Source organism: Rhinopithecus roxellana, chromosome 18 (genome assembly GCF_007565055.1).
Source record: "Rhinopithecus roxellana isolate Shanxi Qingling chromosome 18, ASM756505v1, whole genome shotgun sequence".
NCBI classification, from domain to species: Eukaryota; Metazoa; Chordata; class Mammalia; order Primates; family Cercopithecidae; genus Rhinopithecus; species Rhinopithecus roxellana.
Window position 1 is genome coordinate 21,609,772 of NC_044566.1, and position 23,562 is coordinate 21,633,333.

The 23,562-nt window shown below is 34.6% G+C and overlaps 1 pseudogene; it reads left to right on the forward strand.

Moving 5' to 3' along the window:
• The first annotated feature begins 5,683 nt into the window (after positions 1 to 5,683).
• On the forward strand, positions 5,684 to 7,223 carry LOC104677772 (annotated as a pseudogene).
• Positions 7,224 to 23,562: the final 16,339 nt, after the last annotated feature.

Below are 23,562 nucleotides of genomic sequence, written 5' to 3' on the forward strand. Positions count from 1 at the left end.
ACATTAGTACTTTTCTTATATGACTTGAAATCTTACCTTCTGTTAATCTACACAACGTTATATTACAATATTTCTATATTTACCTAATTGTTTCATTGAGATAAATACATTGTAATAGAGTTGTGAAATTTTCTGAATTTCATAGACATAAGTCTCTACTTACGTAAAATTTAAATGATCTTATTATATGAATTTCTACTTTATAAAATGATAGCTATGATTTCTAATAATATTATATATTAATATGCATTACAAACTGAGCAACAAATATGGATTTCATGTAAATATGTTCCTTGCTTTTTATGATTCTTATGTTTTAAATATAGGATAACTATCTTATTTATTTAAAAAGAATGCAATGAAATTAGCAAGAATTTATATTTTAGAAAGTTAATATGGTACTTGCTTTGGATTGGCTGTGTCCCCACCCAAATCTCATCTTGAATTGTAGCTCCCAAAATCCCCGTGTTTCATGGGAGTGACTTAGCAAGAAGTAATTGAATCATGGGGACAGGTTTTTCCCATTCTGTTCTTACGATAGTGAATAAATGTCATGAGATCTGGTGGTTTTATAAAGGGCAATTTACCTGCAAATGCTCTCTTGCCTGCTGCCATGTGAGGCATGCCTTTGCTCCTCCTTCACCTTCCACCATGATTGTGAGGTCTCCCCAGTGATGTGAAACTGTGAGCCCGTTAAAGTTCTTTTTTCTTATAAATTACTCAGTCTCAGGTATATCTTTATTAGCAGTGTGAGGACAGACTAATACAGTATTTTTCCTTTAAAAAGACACTTTATCAAGGTGAATGTCTTAGAGATCTGCTGTACAGCCTAGTGTCTCTAGTTAGGAATACTGTATCGTATATTTAATATTTTAATGAAATAATACTTCTTATGTAGTGTTCTCATCACAAAACATAATAATAATGAATAAAGAGAGAGAAAAACTTTTGGAAGTGAAGGATATGTTTACCACAAGGATTGTGATAGCTTCTCAGGTATAGACTTGCCTCCAAACTCATCAAGTTGTATACATTAAATATGTACAGCATTTTGTATAACAATCACATCTCAATAAAGTCATTTGCATAATGACATAATAATTCTAATTATTTCCATTTTTCTTCAAATTTGGAATAAAGCTGCTGTTTTATTGTGCTGGATATGTTATCCTTTGAAAACTGTAGTACCAATAACATAGCAAGTAAGTATCTGTAAGTCTTATGTATCAATGCCTTCCTACAAATGGGATTTTAAGAAATATTGTACAAAATTGTTGTACCATAAAACTTCTGTGAATGAGACTAAACTAGAAAAAAACTATTTTAAAATTCACATGGAACAACAACAACAAAAGGCCAAATAGTCAAGGCAATCCTAAGCAAAAAGAAGGATGCTAGAGGCATCACGCTAGCCAACTTCAAACTATGCTACAGGGCTACAACAGTAACGAAAACACCATGGTACTTGTACAAGAACAGACACATAAACCAATGGAACAGAATAGGGAACTCAGAAATAAGACTGTACATCTACAACTGTCTGATTTTCGACAAATCTGACAAGAGCAAGCAATGGGAAAATATTTTCCTGTTCAATAAATGATTCCCTACTCAATAAATGGTGCTGGGACGACTATCTAGCCACATGCAAAAAATTGAAACTGGACCCCTTCCTTACACCATCTGCAAAAATTAACTCAAAAAGGATTAAAAACTTAAATGTAAAGCCAAAAGCTATAAAAACCCTGGAAGACCACCTAGACAATACCATTCAGGACATAGGCATGAGCAAAGGTTTCATGATGAAAACACCAAAAGTAATTGTAACAAAAGCAAAAATTGACAAATGGAATCTAATTAAACGAAAGAACTTCTGCACAGCAAAAGAAACTATCAACAGAGTAAACAGACAACCTACAGAATGAAAGAAAATTTTTGCAAGCTATGCATCTGACAAAGGTCTAATATCTGGCATCTATAAGGAATTTAAACAAATATACAAGAAAAAATCAACCCCATTAAAAAAGTGGGAAAAGGACATAAACAGACACTTCTCAAAAGAAGGCATACATACGACCAGCAATCATATGAAAAAAAGTTCAACATATCTGATCATTAGAGAAAGACGAATGAAAACCACAATGAAATACCATCTCACACCAGCCAGATGAATAGTATTAAAAAGCCAAAAAACTACAGATGCTGGCATGGTTGTGGAGAAAAATGAACACTTTTTCACTGTTGGTGGGAGTGTAAATCAGTTTAACGATTATGGAAAACAATGTGGCAATTTCTCAAAAATGTAAAAGCAGAAATGCCATTTGACCCAGCAGTCCCATTACTGGGATTACAGTCAAGGAAACATAAATTGTTCTGTTATAAAGACACATGCATGTGTATGTTCATTGCAGCACTACTCACAACAGTAAAGACATGGAATCAACCCAAATGCTCATCTGTGATACTCTGGATTAAAAGTAATATGGTACATAAACACCATGGAATACTATGCAGTCATAAAAAAATGGGAGTATGTCATTTGCAGGGACTTGGACAGAGCTGGAGGCATAATCTTTAGCAAAGTAATACAGGAACAGAAAACCAAATACTACAGGTTCTTACTTATAACTGGGATCTAAATGATAAGAAAACATATAGGGTAACATAGAGGGTAACAACACACACTGGGACCTTTCATATGGTAGAGGGTGGCAGAAGGGAGATAATTAGGAAAAATAACTAATGGACACTAGGCTTAATACCTGGACGATGAAATAATTTGTACATCAATCCCCTTTGACACATGTTTACCTATGTAACAAACCTGCACATATACTCCTGAACTGAAAAGTTAAAAAAAATTCTGTGAATGAAATACAGCATATGGAATCCTAAAATATAAATTATAGTTAGAAAAAAGTAAAATACAATTGTTTGCACAAGCTCCATTTATATATAAATTATCTGAAGGCAAACACAAACTGAAGTGTCAGTGAAATATTTGTGATGATGTACAAAATAAAATAAAAACTGTAAAGAATTGTAAAATTCTAGTAGAAAGAAAAAAGATCAAATTTAGTAGCCTATACAATGCAGGAAGGGGCAGGAATGAGTTTTCCATGACAGGTAGGACACTTTATCTTCCAGCCCCTAGAAACTTTCAGGAGTGGTGGTGACACATATAAAGAATAATTAGGGTCAGGCATGGTGGCTCACTCCTGTAACCCCAGTGCTTTGAGAGTCTGAAGAGGGCAGATCACTTGAAGCCAGGAGTTTGAGACCAGCCTGGCCAACTGGTGAAATCCTGTCCCTAGTAAAAAATACAAAAAAATTGGCTGGGCATGGTGGTGCATTCCCACAATCCCAGTTACTCAGGTGGCTGATGCAGGATAATTACTTGAACTAGGGAGGCAGAAGTTGCAGTGAGCCAAGATTGTGCCACAGCACTCCAGCTCAGGTGACAGAGTGTGACTCCATCTAAAAAAAATAAATAAATAAAATAAGATAATTAAAAATTAAATCATGAGATTATTTTACGTGGAGAGTTTCAAGATAAGGTATTTGATAACCAAACTAGAAAATACTTGCATTAAGAGGTATTAGTCTGTTTTCATGCTGCTAATAAAGACATACCCAAGACTGGGTAATTTATAAAGCAAAGAGGTTTAATTGACTCACAGTTCCACATGGCGGGGGAGGCTTCACAATCATGGCAGAAGATGAAAAGAGAGCAAAGGGACTTCTTTCCTTAATTACACAGGGCTTAAGACTCTCACACTGTTCTGACCAAGATGGCTGTAAGGTTCTCCTCAGCTTGACCCAACTTCAGACTATTTTCTTCTGGACTTGAAGGAACCTGATGTCTCTTTTATTAGATTACTTTGCCCTTTGAATGAAAACACACCAATTATATTTATGTTTATGAGTTCATAATGTTATTATACCAAAACAAATAATGGTTATTAATGTTATTCAAACATCATCGTTGAAGAAAACTTTGTAGATAAACTCATCATATTAAAAACTCTAAGTAAAGAGATTTGTATAAACGTTTTTCTTGCCTTTTCTATACACACCGAGCTTGGTGATAACCAAACAGTTTTTGAAGGAAAGTTAATTTTCATAGAACTATTACAACTACTATCTGATAATAGTAGCATCTGAGGATGCTTAAACTGGACCTGGTAGGAACCCTAGCTGCTGTTCCCCACACAGTCCCCCACTCCAGCAGGAAACAGCCAGAATGATCATTGCCTCACTTTCATAACAGCAGTTAGGATCTCCATTCCTGAAGGGACAATGAGAGGGGAGGAAGAAACTGGTCAGGTAGGCAGTTAGAGTGGGTCCTTGGTAAAACTCCTTTAAACAAAGAGCATCCTAAAAATCAAACTGCAGGCCCAAATAAGAAAGAGCTCATATCCTCGAATGGAAACACCTACTCTGTAAACTGACATGAACTAATTCCACTCCTTTTGTGGACACATTTCTCTCTCCTTGGCATGTCTTAATCTCTTTTCACCTATTTTACATATTCCTACACTTGTAGAATTGGCCATGGGGCAAGTCTTCATTTACATAGAGATAATCATCACTTCAGCCCCTGATTGTTCCCCAGCCACGGTCCCAGGCCAAGCTTTCACCTCTGCCTCCAATTGGTTCTTTACACTATCCTACCTCTTTCTTTTTTTTTTTTTTTTTTGAGACGGAGTCTTGCTCTGCCACCCAGGCTGGAGTGCAGTGGCCGGATCTCAGCTCACTGCAAGCTCCGCCTCCCGGGTTTACGCCATTCTCCTGCCTCAGCCTCCCGAGTAGCTGGGACTACAGGCGCCCGCCTCGTCGCCCGGCTAGTTTTTTGTATTTTTAAGTAGAGACAGGGTTTCACCGTATTAGCCAGGATGGTCTTGATCTCCTGACCTCGTGATCCGCCCGTCTCGGCCTCCCAAAGTGCTGGGATTACAGGCTTGAGCCACCGCGCCCGGCCGCATTAGTGTTGCTTTCTCCAAGATGGTCTGCAGACCAGTCAGCACACTCTTGCCCTTCCAAGTCCATAAAAACCCCAGACTCAGCTTCATAGCTGGCAACCCTTTTTTGGGCCCACTCTCTTTGCTGAGAGCTTTTCTGTCACTTAGTAATCTGACTTTGCCTTACTCACTCTCTGTTGTCCATGCACCTTATTTTTCCTGGTTGTGGGAAAAGAACCCAAAGCTCACCTCCAAGGGGAAATGACAGGGGGAAGTAAAAGAGCTCTAAGACTCTCTCCCACTCTTTGAACAACAGGATTGAAACAACTGCAACAATAATAGGAGAATTTATGTCAATAAATTAAAATCAAATGTGAAAATAAGAAGATATTTCTCCCTAGCATTTCACTGAAGCTCATTAAGATATTAATCAGAGCCCCACCACTGCCCTCCAGAGAGCTGGGACCATAAGGGGGATGCACGGTGAGGTCTGGTTTGCAGTCGTGGAGCCTAGGGGCACCACCTGGGTTGGGAGGCCACATAGAGGTGGTGAAGGTTAACAGAATACTTAAGTGCTGAGGTGACTCAGAGCAGAGAGGTAATCTGAGTTGGTGTGGAGTGAATCAGGGAAGGTTTCCTGAAAGAGTACCCATGCTGGATGCTCTTCTCAATCAGATCTGTATACTAAGCCTGTGAGCCAAGGTTTGTACAGAAAGATCAAAATGGTTTCAATGCCAGAATAGGGTGAAGGCAAGAATGTCCGCCTCACAGGAGCTACCAGTTTTCTAGGGAAAGTGCTTCTGGAAAAGTTGCTAATATCTTATCCTAAGGTGAATCAGTATATGTTTTGGTGAGGCAGAAATCTGGACAGACACCACAAGAGCGAGCGGGAGAAGTCCTCAGTGGCAATCTGTTTGACAGATTGAGAAATGAAAATCGAGATTTTAGAGTTAAAATTACAGCAATTGACAGTGAACTCACCCAACCTAAACTGGCTCTCAGTAAAGAAGATAAAGAGGTGATCAGAGATTCTGCCAATATTATATTCCACTGTGCAGCTACAGTAAGGTTTAATAAAAGTTTAAGAGATGCTGTTCAGTTCAATGTGATTGCAATTGGGACAGTTTCATTTGCATAACAAATAAAGAATCTGGAAGTGTTCATGCATGTATCAACAGCATATGCCTACTGTAATCAAAAGCATATTGATGAAGTAGTCTATCCACCACCTGTGGATCCCAAGAAGCTGATTGATTCTTTAGAGTGGATGGATTGTGGCCTAGTAAATGATATCATGACAAAGTTGATAGAAGACAGACCTAACACACACATATACACAAAAGCATTGGCAGAATATGTTGTACAACAAGGAGTAAAGCTAAATGTGGAGATTGTAAGGCCATCTATTGTTTTTGCCAGTTGGAAAGAACATTTTCCAGAATGGATTGATAACTTTAATGGACCAAGTGGTCTCTTTATTGTGGCAGGGAAAGGAATTCTTTGAACAAGGCATGTCCCCAATAATGCCCTTGCAGATCTTGTTCCTTAGATGCAGTTGTCAACAAGAGTCTTGTGGCAGCCTGGTATTTCGGAGTTAATAGATCAAGAAACCTCATGGCATATAATTGTACAACAGATAGCACTAATCCTTTTCACTGGGTGAAGCTGAATACCATGTAATTTCCCACTTTCAAGAGGAATCCTCTGGAGCAGGCCTTCAAATGGCCCAGTGTACATCTAACTTCCAGTCACCTTTTATATCATTACTGGATTGCTGTAAGTCATAAGGCCCCAGCATTCCTCTATGATATCTACCTCACAATAACTGGAAGAAGCCCAAGGATGATGAAAACAATAACTCATCTTCACAAAGCTATGATGTTACTTGAGTATTTCACAAGTAATTCTTGGATTTGGAATACTGAAAATGTCAATATGTTAATGAATCAGCTAAACCCTGGAGATAAAAAGACTTTCAATATTGATGTACAGCAGTTACATTGGGCAGAATATATAGAGAACTACTGCACGGGAACTAAGTAGTACATATTGAATAAATAAACGTCTGGCCTCCCTGCAACCAGAAAACATCTGAACAAGTTGCAGAATATACCTTATGATTTTAATACTATCCTTGTGATCCTCACCTGGCACATTTTTATTGCAAGATCACAAAAGGCAAGAAACATCTGATACTTTGTGATTAGTCTGTGTTACAAGTTTCTGTCATAGTTTCACGCATCCAGCACTATGAGATACTGAAGACCAAGAATTCAGCATTAGAACATCTATGCATATGGTGGTCTAAATGCACAAAAGCTAAAATGTACTTAAGTCATTTCGCCTTTCGTCAAGACATTAAACCATCTTAGATTGGAGTGTAAAGTAAATTATAGTACATTTTATGTAACATTTTAATGTTTATGCTCATAAAACCTAGTAAACACACTGTGTTATGCCAGCTCTAATCTACAATAGCTAACCAAAACATGACTTAATATTTTGAGCCCCAGAAGAAAGGGGTGGGATGAAGGCAAGAGTGGGGAAACAGGAACACTGACCAGTATAACTGCAATTCTGAAGCATAATTAAAACATGCCTTAACATATAGTGATTTTCTAATTCTAATGTTCAGTGCAGTGGAAGACATTTATTTGGACAGTAATACTAGTTAAGTTGGTAGATATTTGATTCTTCAGTGTTTGATTTTTTTTCATTAGTTGAAGTGGGTTTTAATTTTGTAATTTTGTTAAAATTATAACCCACCTATTTTCATGTCATCATGTAAGTTAAATGATATCAAACATGAAAGACATGTTCTCATTTTTCTTTTCTGATTAAATGTCTGATGCATATCATTTTTCTATAAGCAATCAGCCGCTTTTAAAATCAGAATGCTATATTATTTTAATGACCATACTGGATCTAAACAGGTTTGAGAATCCATGTAACAATATATGCTATGTGTTTTTTTGATGGAAAGTGAAAACAAATTCAGTAAAACTGTTAGTATCAAAAAAACCAGAAATACAGTTTTCTTGCCCACATTATGATCAAACAAAAATCCTGTGAGGTTGTGTTTACGTTTTGAAGCAGGAGAATTTCTTGAGACTTTGCTGGAAGTGGGAGTATTCACCATACTTGCGTTCTCCTCCCTGTATAAATTTTATTCATAGGACTTTAAAAAGGCATGTGCTATCTTTCTGATGAAAACTGAAAGTCCATTATGGAAGAATGTATTTGCAGGTAGTAATAACATTAAGAAAATGTTCTCGTGTGTAAACGCGTACTAATTTTGACCTTGAAAGATGAATTCCTTCAAGAAAAATAACATCATGCTTAAGATAATGTGTATGAAATTAAATAAAAGACTTTATTTACATACCACATAAAGTAGCAAACTGTTGAATGAGTTTGAAGATATTTATTTTTTATGCATGTGGTTTTAGCTTTAGAAAGAAATGCATTATAGAAACAAGTGATAGCAAGAAAATTGATGTATATTTTAAGGATACATTAAAATTCTCTTTTAATCATAATAGTAAACTCTACTTACTGTTTTAAGATACATTTGGTTTAACAGCTTATTCATCATAACACTTCTAATTAAGTTGATCAACTTGTACTGTATTAAATAATCACCAATGTATTTGGAGTATGTTTAAAGAGAGCAGTTCACAATACAAAAAGTTACATGGAACTTTACATCTTAAATTTCTTTGTCAATTTAAATGCAATGTATAAGAAGTCTATTTTGCTACTGTGAAAAAAATTAAATGTAAAGGAAATCACCTACTTTCATGCAGGTGTATAATCTTGTAAAGGAAAAATGCTTCCATGTTGAAGCCAGACTTTCTGTAGTAAAACTCTTAAATATTACTTTAAAAGAAATATGTGTATATATATATCTCTATATTCTTTGGAATGATACTAAAGTATCTGGCCTTGGACCTACCTTATATAAAGGTATAACATACCATGACAATGTCTGAAAATTGAATAAATAATGATGCCTTCGATTTAAAGTGGCCAGCATAATATATATCGAGTACTCCATCTCTCCAAATGTATTTCCATAATGTGTTGAAAATATGCTAATATTTGTATGATTTTTATATTTCTGCCAAATAGACTTAGAATCAGGTGAATTGTCTTTGTGTCTTGCAAGAGTTGGGGACAACTTGGGCAGGCCTATGAAGTACACAGGGAGTGCATGTCTTCTGAAACTTTTTTTTTTTTTTTTTTTTTTGGGTTTTTGGGACGGCGTCTCGTTCTTTCACCCAGACTGGAGTGCAGTGGCACAATCTCAGCTCACTGCAAGCTCCGCCTCCCAGGATCACGCCATTCTCCTGCCCCAGCCTCCGTAGTAGCTGGAACTACAGGCGCCCGCCACCATTCCCAGCTAATTTTTTGTATTTTTAGTAGAGACGGGGGATGGTCTCGATCTCCTGACCTCGTGATCCACCCGCTACGGCCTCCCAAAGTGCTGGGATTACAGGTGTGAACCACCGCGCCCGGCCTGAAATGCTTTATTGTTCTTGTAATCTAACTTAAATGTTAACTGGTAGGGTGCTGAGGCCACTGCGTTAATTCTGTGTGTTTAGAGTTCTGTTGTCAAAAGTAAACTAATGAAGAAATTAGTTTGTCTTTCTGGAATTTAAAGTTCTAAAATTAGTATAAAGAGTATATAGATCGTTAATCCCCACAACTAGACTTTGAACTTAAGTCACACTTAAACATTTGAGAAATCATTCGTGTCATTTACTAGACATGATTTTTAGTTCTGTTTGATTATGTTTTCTACACAAACTCATTATTTAACAGGATAGCCTACTAAATTAAATGTTTCTTATTTCATTTAACTCATTTGATTAAATTGCATTCTAAAACATTTGGAGTTTTTCCCCCTATTCACCCTTAATCCTGGCATATGCATTTGTAAATTGTGATGATATTGGGACTATATTTAAATTTGATTTGGCAACATTAACATGTCCTAAGACTCAGTGCAAAGAAGCATGGCAATACGTTCTTTGACTTAAGGAGTGCATAAAATAATCATTTTTGAACCTGCATAATAAAGCTTGAAAGCAGGGAAAAGAATTTCCTTTTCTGCCTTTTTTATGTTTTTTGTTTGTTTGTTTTAAATGTAAATTGATAATCTTTTATAAGAAGTAAATAAAAGTATTATTGGGTGTCTTTGATTGCAAAGCAAAAAGTAATAAATGAATCCCTATATCTCCATTACAGTATTTATTGTATTTTTATGTTCTGAAAATTATCCGTGAAACAATATGGATAAGATTACAGGAAGTAGTCCTTACTTACACTTCTTGTCTGTTTGGGGTGTACTTGTTAATTCTTATGTCCTAATTTTATTTAATTCTGAGTTGCTCCCACGGCATTTTAGGGGAAGCATACAAGCAGGATGAACACTTTGTGTTAAAGTGTTATTTTTATGTATTACCTGGAATGAGGAAGGTTTTTTTTCTGTTTTCTAAAAACAGTAACCAAGAAACCTCCAGGGTGTCATTAGGTTCCAGCTGTTCTCCTCCACATTGAATGATATCCTGTTAATTTATAGGTATGTTTGTAGTAATTCATATGTCTGTTAAGTATAAGAGATAATTCATTAGTAATAGAAATTAACTGAACCCTTTTGGAGCAGGGGAGAGTACCAGGCAGGGGTGGGGTAAGTGTAAATGGCCTTCTGAGCATGCTCTTCTAGGCTGACTGCCAGCCCTGACTTGAAACCATTAGCACTGACTTTCTCTGTTTAGAGAAAAACTTTCCAACCTTTTGCACGAGAAACAAGAAAAAGGAATATATGCCACGTAACTGGATTACAGAAATGAGTTAATTAATAGTCTCTCTGATAAAAGATATATGAAATATTTTCTTATGGAATTAATATTTTTGGTTTTGAAGCATTTTCTTGTGGTAGAATGTTTTTGTCTTTTTTCCTGGTGGTACCCTTTTAGCACATATCTTTGTTACCCTTAAGATCCTAAACAAATCATCTTTGTCAGTTAAGCATAGTTGTGCAAAAATTGTTAAATAATTCCTTTGATTTGTCTTTATTAAATAAAAAATATGAGAAAAATATATTAATCAGGGAAGCATTTATTACAATAATTAATATAATTGCTGTTATTTAAATATAGTATTTTAGAGGCCATTTTATTTACAAAACTATCCAAACAGCATAGCATGAAAAAAGGGAGCATTAACATAACGTTTTTCAATAAATTTATTGCACCTTTGCCCAAGAAGTTTAAAAAAAAAAAAAATGGTAAATAGTGTAAAGTCATGATATAGAAGTTAAGAAGAAATTATTTAGGCAGATAGTGAGGGTAAGGAAATTAGTCTTGGTAAGGTTTTCCTTTTAATGAAAAGCGGCCCCCAAATCATTTTATTTTCTAAGAGCAACCAGTAAAATCAAGCTGCAGACACAAACAAGCAAGCTGGAAGTTTGCTTGGGCGAATGCTGGCAGCGGTGTCAATAGGAAAAGGCTACCTGGGAAGAGGCATATTCAAAATGGTGGTTCCATCTTCCTTTTTCTTTGTCAGCCACGTGTACAGTAAGACGCCGACAACATGGTGCCAGCCAACTGGAAAGTCATTTTGCATAATAAGATTATGCAAGATTAGTATGTCACACTTGGTCCAACCAATCTGTGGGCCTTAAGTAAATCAGAATCCGCCTCCTCAAGCCTATCTATAAAATCTGGTGCACCCCGCAGTGGGCTAGATTTCCCTTTGATGCGCCCCTCTGTCTTCTGAGGGAGAGCTGTTCTCCTTTCTCTTTCTTGCCTATTAAACCTCTGCTCCTAAACTCACTCCTTGTGTGTGTCCATTTCCTTTATCTTTTTAGCGCGAGATGAATAACTCCAAGTATTTACCCTCCATAAAGGGCATCCTCACTTGCAAAAATATTTCCTAATTGTATCAAGATAAGGATGTAATCACTTCAGTGCATGCCTCAGACTACAAAATATATTTTTAAGTGCTACATTTATTTATAGTGCAGCCTTTCTCTAACATATTCAATGTATTCAATAACCTATATTTAATTTTAAGGGAACGTGTATTACTTTAATGTGCAATTCCTATAAAAGGATAAATTAGATACAGAAGGAGCACCAATTTACACCTGTCCTTAAATCTATAACCCTTTGAAATAAAGTGTCAAATCGATTTTAGGTAGCACGAATAAACTTCAAAATTGGGTTTCACATGCTGGTTTGGTAAATGTAAAATGTATGTTAAACACGTGGTTTAGATTATGAAAGACTAGAACATCATGCCATCTACAGACAAGTAAATACTTGTAAGCACTTCTAAAGTGATGATAGCCTCCTACACAAAACAAACATTAGTAGAAAGATAAGTCTGTGGAACAATGGGCTTCATTGCAGATCTTGAGTTTGCATTTTCAGTTAAAAATGTTTTGTTAAAGTCCTAATTATAATTTATCTGGAAGTTGTAATGAATTATGATTTAGTCATCCAAATGTCTTTCAGTGTATGTATGCAGGGTAGTGGAAAGTATATAAATCCAGAAGTAGTATAATTAAAAGGATAATGCCTACAATCATAATATATGAATATTTACAGGAATTTTCTTCACTAAATCTGATACATGAAAAATATATGCAAACTTATTTTTATTGGCTTTCTTATATTACAAAAAACTACCCAATAAGTGTTAATTATTACTTTTAGGGCAACATTTATTTATTTTTATTTATTTATTTATTTTTTTTTTAAGATGGAGTCTCGCTCTGTCGCACAGGCTGGAGTGCAGTGGCGCGATCTCAGCTCACTGCAAGCTCCGCCTCCCGGGTTTACGCCATTCTCCTGCCTCAGCCTCCCGAGTAGCTGGGACTACAGGCGCCCGCCATCTCGCCCGGCTAGTTTTTTGTATTTTTTAGTAGATACGGGGTTTCACCGTGTAGACCAGGATGGTCTCGATCTCCTGACCTCGTGATCCACCCGTCTCGGCCTCCCAAAGTGCTGGGATTACAGGCTTGAGCCACCACGCCCGGCCAACATTTATTTTTAATTGCAAATATTTTCATTACAAGCAACAGAAGAGTTCACTGATAAAGATGAAGAATATATACAGAAAAAAAAATACATAATTCCTTAGAGTAATTTTATTTTCTCTTATTGGAGTTCACTCAGTGACAAAAATATTTTATTCCTTTTAACTAATAGGCATCATAACAGTTATTGCAACATATTTTCATTTTTGTGTTGCCAGTAAATATATTTTTGTTCATTTTGTTTGGGAAGCACCAAGAAAATATGTAATAATTTTTCATAAAATATTTTAAATAAAAAAGTTATTTCCATAAAGAACACATGCAGAAAGTAAGCTGGTAATTTTTGGTTGAATACCAAGATGAGCAAAAATGTGCAATATTGTGCATATTCTGTCACTAATTTCCAATTGCTCTGTAAGTATGAAAATAATGTCTAAGTTGCTGTAATTGCTCAAGAATTATAGAACTTTCAATTACATATTTGCCATATGAAAATAAATGTACATGTGAAGAAAGATCTGAAGAATGTACCAAAATGTATGAGATGCAGAGAAATATACTGTTGTTTCCACAGTAACATCATGTTCAGCCAGTTGGAGCACCATGGTAGCTATAAGAGGAAAAATATGGAGGACATAAAAAAATATAAATTTACAAAATTAAAAGATTCATATTGGTAAAGTTGGCACCTTGATTTGGGGGCTGCTTTTTCATTTCATTATAAAAATCCACATTTTCCTAATTCTGCTTCGGATCAGGACTCTCCTGGGTTTTACAGAGTTTGGTTTTCTATTGTTCCACATTTTATGAAGACCATTGTCATTTTTGAAATACGCTAGGATGGTCTCTATAAAGTTGTTGTAATGATTAAATAAAATGAGACAATTTATGATAAAGTGTTCTGTAAATCGTAAAGAGCTACACAAATTCATCATTTTAATTTTTTCAAATTCTGACAATAAAACTTTGACCCTTCTTTTGTTAGTTCCTAATTTATAATACGTCTTTGCATAAAAATAAATTATTTAGTTTATTGAATTTTGAACCAGAAACTCATACCTTTAAATTTTTTTCTAAATATTTAACTTTAGATTTCCTTTTAACAGTAGAAAAACTAAAAATTAATACATAGTTTACATGAAGAATGTAATGGAGGCAGGAAAAAAGTGAGGCTATGTGATATCAGTCTTCTTCGGATAACAAAAATTTAACTGAATCTCATGGTCCAATGCCGTAAGGATAATTTCTTAGTTTTTTTCCTGGCAGAGCTGATGTAATAAAGCAGGCTTGAGATTAGCTATTTCTTCACATGATGATTAAATTTAAAGAGAGTAACATTTTAAACATTGCTTTATGTTTTTAGTTTAGAATTAAAAAAAACAGTTGAATCTTCAGTATTTAATTATAACTTTTCTACCACAATTTGAAAAGCATTGAAAATTTTATGTGAGTCTTAGCTACAGAGTTAAATGCTACTTTTATCTATAGTCATTTTTCTCTGCATGTTGATGTCAAGACATCTAGGTCAACTTTCTCAACACAACAGAAAAAATATATTAGAATTGTTTATTTATTTTTTATACGCAATTATTTATAACATGGTAGTATAGAATAGTGGTTAAGCATTTAGTGTCTGACATGCCCTGCCTGGCTCCCAATCATAGCTCAGATATTTATCATTTGCAAGATGGGGTGAATTACTTGTGCCCTCTGCCTCATTTTACCATCTGCAATTTTGAAATTATCATTTGTAATTGGAGTAATTATTCCTGGTAATTCGAAGATTGAATGAGTAAAAATGTGCAAAATAATTAGAATAATGTCTAGCATGATAAAATACCCAATAAGTGTTAATTATTATTTTTAGCACAGCACTTATTTTTAACTGAAAACATTTTCATTATAATTAATAGAAAAATTCACTGCTGAAGATGAATAATACACACAGAAAAACAAATATATTATTCTTTAGAATAATTTTATTTTTTCTTATTACAAGAAAGAAACGATTACTTTCTCAGACTTGTCTATAACATGTCACACGCGTAGTATCTATTCCAGCCAATTGTGCACTTTTAATGCTAAAGAAATCTTTGATCGCAGATCTTCATTTGATTCTCATAGCATTTTTCCATAGTTCGTTATTTTTACCTTATTTTCCTGTATTTTAATGTCTATTATTTCCTCATGAGTAAAGTATATTGCAATTCTCAGAATACTGTTATCCAAGGTAAAGACTGTATGTTTCCTTTCTGATACTTTGAGAGATTACTAATTTTTAAGTAGAATGTTTGACATTTCCCAGATGCATTATCATGAAACTTTTCTACACTTGAGTTTATTGGCCTTGTGCAAATTATTAATTCAGGTAATATATAGCAGACACTGGTAACAGTTGAATAATAAAGTAAAAACAGAATGATGATAAATAGTAATTGTTTTATGTCTCATAAACCTGGGTTCTAATTTTGGCTTCTGTCAATGATTAGTCATATTAATAGGGCCAATCATCTGAAAATCTATATCAATATAACTGTAATTAAATAAACAGAAACTTTAGAATACATGGTAAATAATGGTTTTAAAGTTGATAAAATACAAATGAAAAAACACATTAATAAATAAGTAGAATTAAGAGCAAAATTAATAGTAGATACTTATGATTCTATAGAGCTTTGAATGCCTTTTGCTAAGCAGTTATACCAATTCCTTGAAGCTAAAAAAGTCAACAACCTATTATTAAAACCTCAAAGAGTGCATTATCATCTTGTAACTGGCCAGAAATAAATTAATAATCCAGATTTTAAAAATATGTATTGAAACTTCATCCTCATTTTATGCATGGATGCCATGGTGATGCGAAAGATTTTATTTTGCAAACCAACTAATCACCGAGGCCAGGGAAATGGAATTCTTTGGCTTCTAGGTCCGAGGAATCAGGCTCGCTTACTGCTTTTGTTATAATAGAAAGAAGTAGCTTAAGGCCCTTCTCCAACCCATTAAAAAATGGGTTTTCTATGGGAAACTGAGGTTCTGCTATCACAAATAGAGAAAGTGATGCTGGTTGATTAAGAAAATATATATCCAGTATCTATGGAAAATTTTAGATAAGGTATTAGATCAACTATTTGGTAACTAATTTAAAATAACATTTTTTAAGAAGTTACTTTTTATCTATCATACTTAGATGCCTGAGTACATGGTGGCAGGTTAATTACTGCTTCCATTTGCCTTGAAATTGCCCCAAACATCTTAAAATTAAAGGAAAAAAGTGTGAATTACTTCTCTTCTAAATATTGCATCAGGTTTTAGCACACAGGCACTTCCCCACCTCACTGTCCTGTTGCTATTGACAATTAATTAAACTGGCAATTATAACTACTACTGCTTTTGCAGCTGCTCTTAGAAAATTTTAGCTGATGTTCTGATTCATCTATCTATTGGTAGATCAATCGATTGATTAGTTTCCTAATAACAGCCCAATGAGAAAGAAACTGTCATTATTCCCAGGTGAGTGAAAGGAGACACGAAGAAGGCAGGCAGTATCAGTCTGAAATTGCACAACCGGTAAGTGTTGGAGACAGGCTTCCACTCACACAGCGTGACCCGCAGACCCTGCAGTCTACAACACCAACCTCCAAGCTATTCTGCCTACTTCAGTTACAGAGGTTGGGAGTTGGGAGGTGAGAACAGTAATTTGTTATATAATTGGTTTGCCAAGATATTTGGGGAGAAGTATACAATGATATGTTCACAAAACACTTTTATCACAATGTGCTCTATTTGTCAAAACGCTACAGAGAGGAGATGAATTCAGAAAAAGAATTCACCACTTTGCAATAGACAGATAAAAGAATCCAACTTTTTTGAACTTTAAGTGTTGTTGGAAGAGGCATCTTTCTTATTCCCAACTATTTAAAACTAAAACAGAGAAAAACTTTGATCAATAAAAGCAGATTGAAGCCCATCTTTGTTTGGAAAATCAAATTAAAAGTATGATCAATATACTTGCTATCCAAACGCTTTAAGATGCCTCACAGTAAAAGTCCATCTAAGTGTGTGGAATGAAGTGTATTCTTTCAACTGGACAAAACTGCTCAGTGAAAAGAGGACAAAGTCATGGCTATATCGCAATTCTTGACAAGTCTAAAGTACTCTCAATTAATTTTAGAGATGGCAAAATGATTCGATTAAATTGGCAGTTCTAGGAAGGAGGAGATTCAGCATTCAGACAGGCAGTCTGCCCAACATGCATTCTAGTGAAGTTTCAAAAGTAAAACACATACTAACAATATGCAGGCTACCATAAAAAGAATGAAGGTTGTATTACACCTAATTTCACATCAACAACATAATTTGGCAAGAGAGAATAAAATAATGGTTTCAGAATTCTAAGCAAAAGAAATTCTGGATCTAAAATTTGGTATTCCATCAAATGTCCACCAAGAGGATAAAAGAAATATTTTCAGATATACTAAGACTCAGAAATTTTACTTCTTTCAGAATGTTACTTAATGAAAAAGTCAAAAGAGAATGCATTCTGGAAGAGAAAAGAAAGAATCAAGAAGAAGAAAATTTGCCTTCCAAAATGCATTCTACTTCAGAGTATAAAGAATAAAAGCACTATGATAAGAGCTGTGCACCTCTCCTAGAAAATGACTGTTTAAACAAAAGTTCACAAGATTCTGAGAATAATTATTCTGTAAATCAGTAAATTTTCTGAAGCCCAATTAGGAATCTGGATAGTAGTAGGAATGAGAAATAAGCAAATTATTCTTCTGTCAACATGAAAAAATAAACACAATTAATAAATCTCATGGGTCTGAGAATCTATAAAAGATAATTCAGATAAAAAAGCATAGACATGATATAATTTTGAGTTATTCTTATCATTTAGAAAATACTGTCAATCTGATAGTAATGCTTTTAATATTTAACTGCTAAGCCTACTTTTGGTGATAAATCATTTTGCGTGTTTTTAAATAGGTCTAGTCCTCTAAATACATTTATATAATTAAGGCTTTGTAAATGCTGTTATCAGTTTTCAATTATTTAAACAAATCTTGAAACAAATCGTAAGTTACTGTTGTATTTACAGAACAAACTTTTCGTATGTAAGCCTTAGCAATAGAAAAGGGAAGGGATAGCTTAAAGAAGTTTGACGGTAAATAAGAAATCAGTCAATTGAGGATCTTAAGTTGATCTTAGTTAACAGATCAATAAATACAAGACACATTATTTAAAATTAATAATTAAGAAAAAGTATATAGAAAACAAAGTCAATATAAATCCGTCAATCAAAAATTCTAAAGCATGAAGGAGATGTCAAATTATCTGTATAATATAGTGATTTGATCATATTTTGTAAGAAAATGACTAAAAATAAAAAAAAACTAACGAAGAATACAGTAAGCAAGTTCGACTTTGGGATAATATATTAGTTTTCTAAGACTACCACCAAAAGTATCACAAATCAGGGTTTTCCATAATCTCCTTCTCAGGTTCAATAATTCTATAATTTTCTGCAACAGTTTATAGAACTCAGGAAACACTTTACTCAACTTTACAAGTTTATTATAAAGAATATTATAAAAGATATGAATGTACAGCCAGATGAAGACGTACATGGAACAAAGTCCAGAAGGGTCCTAATACAGTCACTTCTGTCCCTGTGGAGCTGGAGTACACCACCTTCCTGGCATGTGGATGTGTTCACTAACCCAGAGGCTCTCCAAATCCGACAGGTTAGGAATTTGTATAGAGGCTTCATTCTTGTGACCATGATGGATTTACTCAATCTCTAACCCCACTTCCCTCGCTAGAGGATGTGGGGGTAGGAATAAATGTTTTTAGCTTCTAATTATGGCTTGGTCTTTCTCGTGACCTGCCCCCACCCTGAAGCTGTCTGGGAGCCCACCAAGAGTTGCCTCATAAAAATGAAAATGTTCCTGTCACCCAATAAATTTCAAAGAACTTAGAAGATCTGGGTAAGATGCTTCTATCACTGCCATCACTCAGGAAATTACAAGAGTTTTAGGAATACTGTATAAGCAACCAGGTGCAGAGATCAAATATGCATATCTTATTGTGTCACTTACCTGTAATCTTTCTAGCAGATCTTTCTAGCCCAGCCATATCCTTGATGTTCTCTTTCCAAAATTCTTTGGTATTATTTTGCAATATAAATAGGCTGGTAATTTTCCAAGTCTTCAAGTTCTGGTTCATTTTTGCCTAACAGTTCTTCAATTTATCTCTCTCTTCACTCAGGTTGCTATAAGCAACGAGGAGAAACCAATAAACACCATCAATACTTTGTTTAGAAATCTCCTTAGCTAATTATTCAAGTTTACCACTTAAAAGTTCTATTTTGCACAGCCAAGTTCTTTGCCACTTCATAACTGGAATCACTGTTCAGCCAGTTCCCAATATCATATCTTCATTTCTGTCTGAGACCTCACCACAAGCATCTTTAACATTCATATATCTACTGATATTCCATTCATGATTATATATGCATTCTCTCTGAAAATAAAAGCTCTCAGCTCTCCTTTTTTCTGTGTACTCACCAGAATTACCTTTAGTTGTCCGTATTTCTACAAAATTTCTTCCAGGCAATGTAGGTTTTTTCCCTAACATGCACCTCAGTGTTCTTCCAGCCTCAGTTACCCAGTTCCAAAACCACTTCCACATCTTTAGGTATTTGTTACAGGAGTACCTCACTCCTGATATCAAAACATGTATTTATTTGGTAAAACTGCAATAAGAAAGTACCCCAATTCTGGAAGGTAGCAGTCTGAGATCAAGATGTTGGTTGATGATCAAGATTGAGACCTCTCTTTCAGCTTGTAGAGACTGTGTATCTCCTTGTCTTCACGTGGTTATCATGCTGTATCCATCTGTGTCCTAAATGTCTTTTCTTATAAAGGCACCAGTCATATTGGATATCAGAGCCTACTTTAATGACCTCGTTTTAACTTAACTGAAGTATACCGATTTAAAGACCTTATTTCCAAATACAGTCACATTCTGAGGTTCTGGCTGTTAGGATGTCAACATATAAATTTGGGGAGAACACAATTTAGCCTACTAGAGGGCTATGGTAGAGTTTGGCAGTGATTACCAGATGTCTGTTCCACATCCATCATTTTCTTAGTAACAGAGCCACAATTTTATAACAACAGGCAATATTCCTAGTTAAAGACTATAGTTTTATGGCTCTATTGTAGGTAAGTTTGGCAAAATATATATTAGAAATGTTACCTGCAAATTCCAATTGCTGTTTGGGGAATAGCTCTTTGCTTGAAGATGGAAGTCAGTTAAATATATTGTGCCTAAAACATAAAAGTGTCCAATGTCTCAACAGGTAGCTGTCACACTATCCCTGGAGAACTGATAACCTGAGATAGATTTGGTACAATTATTCTGAATATAGCAACTTAAAACAAATATTCATTTCCTGTTTGCAGGTTGGCTGGTGGACTGCATTTTCACTAATCTGAGCTGGGGGTCAGCTGGACTTCAGACTTTCAAGTCTATTCCAGGTGTCTTCATTCCAGGATCTAAGCTAAAGAATTTACAACTTCCTAGTATGTGTTCTTCTGACTGGGGACGGAAGACATGTATAGAGAGCTGTGGAAAATTTCCATACTTCTTTAAAACTTTTCTTGGAAGTAGCATAGTAGAATTTCCACTTATATTTTATTGGCCAAAACAAGTCATATGGTTAAGTCCAAGTGATGAGGCACTGAAAAGTTAGAAACAAAGGAATGCAAAATTCTATTCCAGGGAGGGAGGAAAACATTCGGAACAATATCCACAAGTAATCCAACATTCCCCAGTAGTCTAACACCCTGCCACTTATAATAGATAAAATAAATGTTTATTTTGTTTAGATTCCTATGATTTACTTGTTACTAGTAGCCTGGTACAATTTTAACTTATAACCAGAGCTACAGTCTTTTGAATTTCACTTGTTAACTCTTCTGTGTTAACAAGTTATTTTATGCTGTACATTTTACGTTTCATCATTGTATTATTAATGTAAAAAAGCCTTTTTTCAATCCCAGAACAAAATTTGAACTGACCTGTAGATGCCACAAAAGGGAGGTTCCACCAGACAAGACTTTAGGAGAGTATGTTGATGGAAAGAAGATAGCAACCATAGGATTCGGTTGTAGACATCCAGAAGATGGTGCAAAACAGTAGCTGCATTTCCGCAGAAGCCCAATGGATGTGGACAACAATGGCATAACAGAGGTAACAGGCTGCCATGAGCTTTGTAAAAACAAATTCATGACACTAATTGACTTATTTAATATGAGAAGAATCAAGATTTTGCACACTTAAGTTGAGGACAGATTTAAATTAGCCAACCAAATAAATGTATGTAATATAACAATACCCTTTTTGGAAGCCAGGGAAGCAGTATTTTTCACTGGTAGAGGTCAAAAAATTCTCCCTAAGTGAGTGTTGTATACTTTGTGAATGTGTGAACATATGAATGAGTTAAAGGGCAAGTCTTTTGGAATTTTCTTTGTAACTCTGAGTAAAACAGTAGTGTCAATATTTCCTTGGGTTAATGTAAGCAGATCTGCCATTAATACTAGACAAAAAAGGAACTAATTCATGAACTTTCTCATATTTGACATATTATGGTAAATTATGCTGAATGAATTTTAAAAATTAATAATTTTGAAATGTAAATTTAATTTACTTAAAATATATCAGGACTGTATTATAGTTTAAAAGTCATGAAAAATTATGAGATGTTTACCTTTATTGACAAAATTAAAACTATAGAACTTTTGAATCAGCAATCTTAATTTCATACTTCAGTGATAATTCTATGGAAACAGTATTTCCAAAGAGATGAATTAATCTATGTAGCCTATTAAAGTTGCCTTGTGAGAGTGAGATAATTCTATAAATATATAAAGAAGTTTATAATTAAACAAAAATAACCTTTCAGAATGTATTGATACTGCATGATTAATAATTGCTTTCTAAATTTATGATGCTTACTGTATGTACTTGTATTACATTTCAAATATTAACATAATTTTCTCAACATATATTTTAAAATATGTTTTCTATAAGATCCATGCTAGAGAGTATAAGTCTCTATATGAAGCTGACACTGTAGAACCTTCTCCTTTTAGGGAATTTATACTACAATCTTAGACTGCCTTCTGATGCTAATTTAATCTTATTTCAAATAGAACACTTAATTAGTAAAACAAATCCAACTTTTACAGCATGTTTGGATGAAAAAACAATAATGACTACATCCAGAGAAAAAGTATCCAATATAGAAAACAACAAGTTTATCTATCTTTCTCTACTTACATTCTTACCATTGTTTTATAATTCCGAGTTGGATCTGTTTCCGTACTCAAAAACGGAATAGTACTTGCCACTCTTCAAAGACAGGACACTTTTTCAGAAATGTGTGTCTTTTTTCCTGTGGTTTTCTCTTTCTATCTTCCACCTATTAAAACATAGATAGCATTCAATACCTCGGTTAAGTATGATAGTTTATGTGAAGCTTTATATGACCATAAAATTCATTAAATTTCTTCCTTTGAAGTTTATATATTTGCACATCTCATCTAATTCCTACAATAAACCTACCCCCTTTGGTAGGCATAAACACCTTCCACTTTATTGATAAGAAAACAAAGTTATATAAATCATAGACCTTTATCAATGTCATTGAACAACAACAACAAAAAAAATGTATTAAAGTTTGCTTTTATTCAAGCCTGTGTCAGTTAAAATTCTAGCTCTTTCTACTATCCTAAACTAAAATGTTACTTCTCTCCCTCCCTCTCTCTCTCTCTCTCTCTCTCTCTCTCTCTCTCTCATTCTCTGTTGCTTTTATGACAAATGGATTGCCTTCCAGTTCCATGTGGTGTATCATTTTCAGTAACTTATTGATGTGTTTTCTGTGAGAAGAAAACATATTTTGTGATATCTATAGACCCAGCACTCAGCAATTTCCTGACACACAGTAGGTGCCAAATGAATATTTATTAATCTGACCTGGAAAAAGACTCTATTTATCAAGACGTGGTCCCCTATCTAATCTATGGAAAAGTATCTTTTGCATTTTTGGAAGATTTTCTGGGAAATAAATTGCTTTTGAATGCTCACATTATTCCAGTTTGGCATGCTTGGAAGGATTATGAGAAGCCCTGTAACTAATATAATAAAAGTAGGATGACTTAAAGATTCACTGACTTGTAGAGCTTAAGAAAGCATTTGGCAACCTTAACTTAGCTCACTGATGGGAACTAACACTTTTCATAGTTCTGTCAGAATGCCTAGGTACTTCTCTGAGAGATGCTGCAAGAATTTTTATACATCAACCGTAGTAGATATAAATTATTGTTGTTTCCTTCATGTCTTAAAATGCGTAACTGATACTGATCTTCAGGGATTGTTATCAGATGTATTTCATGGCCATTACCATGTATTCGGGAAATACAAAAAGAACATCTTTAAGTGCAGTGGAACACCACAGTGCACGGCATATCAAATCATTTACACTTTTTG